At 39.2% G+C, this 9,695-nt stretch overlaps 1 pseudogene; it reads right to left on the reverse strand.

Annotated features, from left to right (window-relative positions):
- Positions 1 to 4,634: 4,634 nt before the first annotated feature.
- Positions 4,635 to 4,814, reverse strand: LOC138149315 (U2 spliceosomal RNA; annotated as a pseudogene).
- Positions 4,815 to 9,695: the final 4,881 nt, after the last annotated feature.

The following is a 9,695-nucleotide window of genomic DNA, read 5'->3' on the forward strand; positions in this document are numbered from 1 at the left end:
CTCTAGCAAGAAGAGTCTAGGAAGCTTCCTATCTATATGCAGGTTTCAAAGTCCTCTTTACTCTAGCATACAGTAGAGAATTTTGTTTCCTAACTGCTTACCTGTCTCTGAACCATTGCTATGCTGTGACGCTCAGTTATCATTCACTCCTTAGGTCCAAATCATCTCCCATATTTTCTGTCTTTAATTTCCAGGTTTGGCATTTGATCTCCCAACCCTAAATTCCCTCTTTTTTTCATTGATTCCATTTATGCCCAGAAGAAATTGGGGAAAATGGGGGCCCTTCCTTACCATCATGCTCTCCAATTCCCCACACCCTGTGGTCTAAGAAACTATAACTGTTATAAATGCCATACAAACAGGTCTGTTATCCTTTAGCAACCCTATTAAAAATCTCCTGATTCTTCCTCCAACCATCTGTGAAAGCAAGTGTATGAGTTTGGGCTGTCACTGATCATATACACCAGGTAGGTTTCCAGAGATGGGGAGGAAAGAGGCTTCCCCCACTTAATTATCAGGAATCCTGTTATTTGAGAGATAATATTTATGCCAAAAGTATAATCAAGATTCAATAAAAGATGATTATAAAAGGTGGCCATCTCTGCATTCCAGTTAGATCTTGATGGTGCCAATAAGACTTACTTTTCTCATGTAGAGATATTGATAGAAATTCATCAATTTCTGAGAGAAAATCCTCTGGTATATTTCACTAGGCAGGCTCTCAGACAACAACCACATGATTTCTCACCTGGCTTATGAAGGTTTCAATCATAGGACATCTTTAATAAGAAGCTGGGCATCCACTTATCAGTCATTGCCTTCTCTCTCTCATCAGTTACCATTTTCCAGAAATAATATACAGTAGAAGAGATATAGATATATGTGTATACACACACACAAACATTTAGATAGATAGATACAGAGATATGGAAAAAGAGAAAAAGAAAGAGAAGAGAAAGGAAAGGAGGGATGAACAGAGAGAGAAAGAGAAAGAGATAGAGAGAGAGCATACATTAGGCTACATGGCTTCTGATGTCCCTTCTAACCCAGATTCTGCCTTTCTATAAAGCCCTCTTGTTTAAACCCTTTATATTTTTTGTTTTGTCCTTGTAATGACCTCCAGGAATGATAACTGATCAATTTCAAGTCAAAACTAGGCTCCTGAGCCCTTTTTTAACTACTTCTAAAGATTTATCATTGATTCCACATGAGAACTCCCTCTCCTGATGTTGATTGTAAACTCTCCCTGCCTTAAATGAAGTAATACGGTATAGTAGAAAAAGTACTGGACTTGGAGTCAGAAGACTTAGGTTTAAATCGTAAGTCAGTTTTTTCCTGCCTAGGAGACCTTATGCACATCATTTTCCACTCTTTGGGTCCCAATTTCCTCTACTATGCAATGAGAGTTTTGGACTAGAGTTCATTTCCAGCTCTAAATGTCACAATCCTAAAGTTTTTCATTAGCTGCTGTGGTCAATGATCATAATCATCATCATCATCATCATCATCATCATCCTTTTCCTTAGCCTCCATCATCATCATCATCATCATCATCATCATCCTCATCCTCAAAATTCTCAATCATTGTCTGGTGGCAATGAGCCTCTAGAGTGAGGCAGGCTCGTTCTCAGAAGGCAGGGACACAATGTGTCACCTGAAGCCATCCTGCCTGCTAGGACCTGCCTTTTGGAGAACCCTGGATCACCTCTTTATCCCAAAGAGGCATCAGAGCAGTACTTTAGTGGAAGGAAAGAGCATTAGATGTATTAAAAAACACACACAAAAGCCTTTCATGTCACAGATTACTGGGCAATTTGGGTTTGAAAGGTCTTTCATTAATTTAAACATGTACTCAGAGTCTTATTCACAGAGCACTGCCTCCCCCGCTGCCATCATTATGCACAATGAAACAGCCTGAATGCTGAGCTGCCAACAAAGACACAGAATAAAAGCCACTCCTGGGATAATGTGCAGCCATTATGGGAGCACAAACCAAGTGCAGAATGTGCTTCAAAGAGACTAAACTGCTTTGTTTTATGTCAGGTATGAGATCAGCTTTTGTGGGACTCAGTTTTCAGTTCTAGTCTAACTGAACCCTGGGAATATCTTAGAATATTCATCTTGTCTAGGTGGTACCATGGATAGAGGGCCTGGGGTCAGGAAAACTCATCTTCCTGACTTCAAATCTGACCTCAAACACTTACTAGCTGTGTGACTCTGGGCAAGTCACTTACCCCTGTTTGCCTCAGTTTCCTCATCTGTAAAATGAACTGAAGAAGGAAATGGCAAACCACTCTAGTATCTTTGCCAAGAAAACCCCAAATGAGGTCACAAAGAATCAGACACAACTGAAAAATGACTGAACCAAAAAAAAAGGCTTTCTGTTCAGATGACTCCACTCATCTCACTCCTTAAGCTTGTTATTACCAGGTTTATGATAATTTAGCACCAGTGATGAAGAAGGAAAGAACTCAGCAATGTATGTTCAGAAAACAATTTTAATGTTTTAAAATTTTACTTACTTGGAAAAGAGCAGCTTTAATACATTTCTAGGTAAACATGGAAACATATTAAAGTTATCTTTCTATAATAGTTCATTTTTATAATGTATGGTATCTCATCCTGGACCCACTTCACACATAGAAGCTACCCCAAATTCAAGGCTATATGTCAATACCCATTCAAAATCATAGCTCATGACTTCCAACCAATATGTTTAATTTACTGGCCAATAGGAAGGCACAACATTTCTTTTTCCCCACTTGGTGCTTTAGGGTTTACTAGTCACTTTGCCCACCAACGACACAGTGAATATTCTTATTCTTATATTCTTATTTGGACAATGCAATTCAAATATTCTTGCACCCATTTTTCAGATAAGGAAACTAAGGTTTAGTAATTTAATGATTAAAAAATAATAATACCATATGGTAGAGAAACCCTAATTATAACACAACATACCAGAAATAGCACCCTCAGTTTCTGCAGTAAAATGCCAACAGGTCCAAGGGGCCCAATGGACTACTGTAGCTCAGAGGGCTCCAAGTCTCCTAACCAAGGGCCAATGCAATGCCCTTTCTTTTTTTTCCTCAATAACATTTTCTCTTTTTTCTTTATTTTTCTTTTTTTTTGAGGGAAATTGGAGTTAAGTGACTTGCCCAAAGTCACATGACTAGTAAGTATGTCAAGAGTCTGAGGCCCAATTTGAACTCAGGTCCTCGTGACTCCAGGGCCAGTGCTCTATTCACTGAACCACCTACCCACACCAATAATATTTTATTATATATTTATTTTTAACATTTTTTTTCTTTTTAAACTTTGAGTTCCAGATTCTCTCCCTCCCTCCTACACACTGAGATGACAAACAATATTATGCTAATTATACATGTGAAATCATGCAAAACATTTCCATATTAGCCACATCAGAGAAAAATAAAGTGAAAAAAATATGCTTCAATTTGAACTCATAATTCATCAGTTCTTTCTCTGAAGGTGTATTGCATTTTTTCATCCTGAATCCTTTGGAATTATCTTGCATAATTATATTAATCAGAGTAGCCAAGTCCTTCACAATTGATCATCATTATAACATTGCTATTACTATGCAAAATGATCTCCTGGTTCTTCTCATTTCACTTTGCATCAGTTCATATAGGTCTTGCTATGTTTGTTTGTTTGGTTGTTTTTTCCTGAAACCACCCCCTTGTCATTTCTTATAGTACAATAGTTCATCAAAATCATATACCACAACTTGTTCGGTCATTCCCCAATTGATGGGCATTCTCTAAATTTCTGATTCTTTGCCACCACAAGAAGAATTGTTACAAATATTTTTGTATAGGTAGGTTCTTTTCCTTTTCCTTTGATGTCTTTGGGATATAGACCCAGTAGTGGTATTGCCATATCAAAGGGTATGCACAATTTTATAGCCTTTTGGCATGGATCTAGATTGTTCTCCAGAATGGTTGGACCAGTTCACTGCTACACCAACATTTCATTAGTACACCTATTTTCCTTTATCTCCTCCAGCATTTGTCATTTCTGATAGGTGTGAAGTGATACCTCAGAGTTAATTTAATTTGCCTTTCTCCTGATCGATAGTGATTTCAAGCATTTTTTTTTTCATATAAGTATAGATAGCTTTGAGCTATTCTTCTGAAAACTTCCTGTTCATACCCTTTGACCCTTTATCAATTGGGTAATGCCTCTTATTTTTATAAATTTGACTTAGTTCCCTATATATTTGAGAAATGAGGCTTTTATCAGAGAAACTTGCTATAAAACTTTTTTATATTACTTCATTGACTATGTAACCTTTTAGCAAAATTTAGTTTCCTGATTATCTCTTTCAATTACATCTATTTTTGCTGTTTTTTTGTCTGAGGTCATGCTTGCTGCCTCTGCTCTCTTCACTTGAGCTAAACCATAATAGATTCTGCTCCAGCCCTTCATTTCAACTCTGGGTGTCTTTCTGTCCCAAGCATGTCTCTTTGTATACAACATATTGTTGGATTCTGGCTTCCAATGAGGACATAATATTTCCATAGAATGTAAGATCCTTGAGTGTAGAGGTGATGTTTTTGTCTTTGTATCTCCAAAGCCTGTCTTCTAGCACACAGGGACTTAATAAATAAGGGAGATGCACCATTCCTGAAAGTATTGCAATGGTGGATGCATGGAGTGGACAGAGCAAGTTCCTATTTCATCTCCCTCTTCCAAAATTTCATTTAATATTTTGTCCTTGGATAGAGAGTGTATCAGATGTAAAACTGAGAAGAATGTTATTACACTTGCTCTTGGTCAATAGGGTGTATGGGGTGTTTAGGGAGGACTAGGCCCTCTGGTATGAGAGTTTGTTGAACCCTTTTCAGGGCTGCTCATTTGCCTTTGGTGTCCACCTTTACCCAACCCTCACCTAGAGCTCTAAGAAGCTACAAGCTGGGCAGCTGCCACAGCCTGGTGAAACTGTCTCAACAGATAGGTATTAAACCCAATTGAGTGAGGCGTCAGTGAGTTAGGGGGATGTCCACCCCAAACATGTGAAGACTTCCCTTGGCCAAATGGGCAGATGAGAACAATTTGTTCCAACAGCCCTGATGATGTCTGAAGCAGGTGCTGTGGAGTGCCTAGAGCTTGGTTAGACATTCAAGAAGCCAAGAAGCCAAGGTCAAACACTACATCCCAGGTCATTGTCAGTAGTCCTGACTTTTGTCTTGCCACTAGACTTTGATGACTCTGGCAGAGAGAGTAAGGCTTTGCGCAACTTTGCCTCATTTAAATCGAATTTACTTATGAGTCAAGACATCACCCTGTGACATTATTGGTCCTCTCTGAAATGAAGAACGAACCACACTTAATAAATGCTTGTTAATTGATTCAAGTCAACATGCATTTATTAAGCACTTAGTATATGCTAGGCACTGTGCTAAGCATTGGGAATACACAAAACGACAAAAACATTCCCACCTCAAGAAACACATTCTAATGGGAAAAAAACATTCAAACAAGATACATACATACAAGATATAAAATACATAAAAAATACATACAAAATATACACAGGGTAAATTGGAAGAAATCTCAAGGGGAAAGTATTAGCATTGAAGGGCACTAGGAAACACTTTTTTTTTTTTTGCTTTTTGGATGGGGGAGGGCAGGGCAGTTGGGGTTAAGTTACTTGCCCAAGATCACAGGGCTAGTAAGTGTTAAGTGTCTGAGGCCACATTTGAACTCAGGTCCTCCTGACTCCAGGACCAGTGCTCTTTTCACTGAGCCACCTAGCCACCCCCCAGGAAACACTTCTTGCAAAAAAATGAGATTTTAGCTGAGATCTGTGGGAAGCCAGGAGGTGAGGAGGAGAAGGAGGGAGACCATTCCACGTTTAGGAGACAGCCAGTGAAAAAATGCTGTTTGAGGAGAAGCAAGAAGGCAAACGTTACCAAATCAGAAAGTATGTGGAATGGAATAAAGTATAAGAAGACTGGAAAAATAGGAAGGATCTAGTTTGTGAAGGGTTTTAAATACCAAACGGAGGACTTTTTATTTGATACTGGAAATAATGGGAGTCAATAGAGTTTATTGAGTAAGGAGGTGATGGAAGATCACTTTGGCAGATGAGTAGAAAGATATATTGAAGTGGGGAGAGATCTAAGGCAAGGAAATAGAAATATATAGGTATTTTTAAAAGTTCATAGACCCCAGTTTATGAACCCTTACTTTAAAAGGTCCCATGTCCAAACTCTTGAATTTAAGAAGACTCAGAAGGCAACTTCAAAAGTTGTCACTTTCTTATATATCTCTCTTCTCTGGCTAGAAGTCTAGATGCATGGATCATGCTGCCCAGGTATTCAAAAGATCATTCCCCAACTATTAGAATCACAGATTTAGTGATTCAAGGATACTAAGAAAATCTAGTCCAGTACCTTGATTTATATGTGAGAAAAAAGAGATACAGAAAATCAAGGACCAAATCCAGAGTCACACAGCCGGTAAGGGTCTGTGATGGGATGTGAATGCAGGTCTTCCTGCCTCCAAAAATACACTGCGCTTTCCACTATACCACACTGCCTCTTTATCATAGAGTTCAGAATTCTTTTTCTTGACCCAATACTCCAAAGTAGGAAGGGGAAAAAGTGTTTATTAAGTGCCTACTATGTGTTAGGCACTATGCTTAGAGCTTACAAATATTATCTCATTTGATCTCACAACAATCCTTTGGGGTAGATGTTGTTATCATAATTTTACAGTTAAGGAAACTAAGGCAAATGAAAGTTGTTATTCATCCAGGAGCATGCAGCTAGTGTCTGTCCGAGGCTGGATTTGAACCCAGGTCTTCTTGGCTCTAGGCTCAACCTTCTCTGCATTTCACTTCCTAGTTACCTCCAATGGGGAAGAGAGTCGCAAAGATGCAAATTTAGACTTGACATAAGAAAAAACTTGCTCACAAGAAGATAACTGATAATAATCTGGTGAGCTAATGAAATCATCAAGAAAGAGAATGTAGAAAGAAAAGAGAAAAGGGTCCATGATAGAGCCTTAGATGACACACATGATTGGGGGTGAGAGAGAACTGATGATGATTCAGAGACTGAGAAGGAGCAGGCAAAGAGATAGGAGAAAGACCAAAAGAAATCACTATTACAGAAACCAAGAGAGGGGAGAATATTCAGGACTGGGGGGCTGGTCAGCAAGCCAAACACTGCACAGATGACAAGCAGGATGAGGACTGAGAGAAGGCCATCAGATGTAACAAATAAACTGATTGGCAACCTTTGAGAGAAGTTTCAATAAGAGTGGTGGGTTAAGGAGCCAGATTTCCAACAGTTGCAAAGTGGGTGGAAAATGTGACAATCAATGCAGATTACTCCTCCTAGAAGCTTGCACTGAGAGGAAAGAGAGATTTAAGATGACAGCTTACAGCAATGAGAGGGTCAACTTCAGGGATGGTTTTTGCTTGTTTTATGAATGGAGAAGACTGAAAGGCAAGATAATTGGCTTTGGGGTCAGGAAGACTGGGGTTCAACACTGATTGGGTGACCCTCACTGCCCTACACAGGTCTCTAAAGCTGTAAGTTATAGAGGTGCTAGCCTTGTACAAAGGAAGTTCCTTCATCCTTACTGGAAATTTTCTATACCTATGAAATCACACATCTAATAAAAACAAATGGAGCCCCTGAATATGTTTTATAGATGGGGAAAGGTTAAAGACTTTAAAGATTAGAAATGATGGATGGGACAAATTGCCAAAGGCGACAGAGGTAAGATGAAGGGCATAGATGAAGGAGTTAACCATGACAAGGATAACAGACACCTCTTCCTTTGAGACTGAAGCAAAGGAGGAAAGGATGAGTGAAGGTGCAAAAGGATTTTGAGATGTAGGGTGAAGGAGGTAGGAGACCTTAAAGCATATGGTCCCATTAAAGTGGGGGTGAGGTCCCATTGAGAGCCAAGGGGTTGGAGTGGCAGCAGAGGATTGAGTACAAGTTTGGGATTAGCCACTGTGTGATACAGTGTGATACAGTCCATCAGAAAAGAATCAAAGGTTTGCCATGCAGTTATAAGCATCTTTTGAGATCAACCAATAAGAATCTGTAGTAGAACTAGTCAGCACAGCCTCATTACGTCCAACAGTATTTGGAAGCTTAGTAGTAGCAGTAGAGAAAACAGATGTTGGGGATAAGGGAGTAGGAAAGGGAATTATTGATCCAGGCTTGAGGGATACAAATACATAAACAGTGGAAATTTTAAAAAGTGATTCAAGAGAAGACCAAGCAAATTTGGATTGATTAAGTATATGGTCAAAATTGCAAAGAACAGAAAGTAGAGCAGGGGAAAGGAATAAGTTCCTATTACATGCCAGGGACTGTGCTCAGTGCTTTAAAAATAATATCTCATATCCTCACAACATATCTGCAAAGCAGACACTGTTATCATCCCAAAGAGGAGACTGAGGCTAAATGACTTGCCCAGGATCACACACTTGGAAAGTATCTGAGGGAGGATTTGAACTCAGGTCTTCCCAACTCCAGACCCAGCTCTATAGCCACTATGCCAACTAACTGGACTGGGAGAACAGAGAAAAAAAGAAGGGACAAGAGGTTATGATGAAGAAAAATAAGTTCAAGAGGAGTGGAGTGGTATGAAGTGGGGCAAGAAATTATATAGCATAATAGAAAGATCCCTGGATTTTTTAGATCAAAATCAGGTTTCAAATTCTATCTCTGCTTGTAGTGACCTTAGGCAAGTCACTTGACATTTCTTGACCTTGGTTTCTTCATCTACACATGATTGTATTAAATAACTCAAGGTCCTTTCCAGATTTATCTATAATACCAAAGACAAATCTGGAGAGATTGTCAGGGTCAAGTTTACACCTGAACTACCTTCCCTTTCTGCTAGCTGATGAATGGTTATCAATATTTTAATGATCTAAGCAAACAAAGTAAAGGATGGGCAGATCAGAAAGGTGAAATTCAAAGTTCAAGACCATGGAGGTGAAGCAGTTTGGGATGATCATCTTTGACATTTAAGTGTGACCACCACTATTATTGTCTAAGCTAGAAAAGAATGGTTCTGTTGGTTGGTTCTTGTCCTTTGTTCCCAAAGAGGACCAAAATGACATCACTATATCTGAGGAAGAAAAGAATGTGCTGATTTGGGTAGTTGAGGAAGCTGGTGAACTAAGAGGCATGCCATCTGTGTGCCAATATTTAGGATACTAAAGTCCCCAAAAGAAAAGATGGTTTGGGAAGATTGAACCAAATATTAAAATCCTGAAGAAAGGGGACAGAGTTGACTGGAAGCCTGTAGATGACAGCAACCAGCATCTAGATGTGGTGATAAAGATGGATGAATGAATATCAAGGAAGGAGAGGTTAATGAGTGAATGGCAGATGGAGAGGAGTGAAGTGGCAGTGGGGAGCTAATTGTATACTGATACACTGGAAACAGGATAAGAGAACTTTATTTGTAGTCAAAATATCTGGCTTCAAATTCCAATTCTTATTATTTCATTGAGCAGCAAGGTGGTGCAATGAATAGAGTGCAAGGCCTGGAGTCAGGAATACATGAGTTCAAATCTAGCCTCAGATACTTACTAGTCTTGTGACCTTGGGCAAGTTGCTTACCCCTGTTTGCCTCAGTTTCCTCATCGGTAAAAGTGAGCCAGAGAAGGAAATGGCAAACCACTCTAGTAT

The sequence above is a fragment of the Petaurus breviceps genome, unplaced genomic scaffold (genome assembly GCF_028583685.1).
Source record: "Petaurus breviceps papuanus isolate PSGF00001 unplaced genomic scaffold, PetGlider_PUasm1.0 90845, whole genome shotgun sequence".
NCBI classification, from domain to species: Eukaryota; Metazoa; Chordata; class Mammalia; order Diprotodontia; family Petauridae; genus Petaurus; species Petaurus breviceps.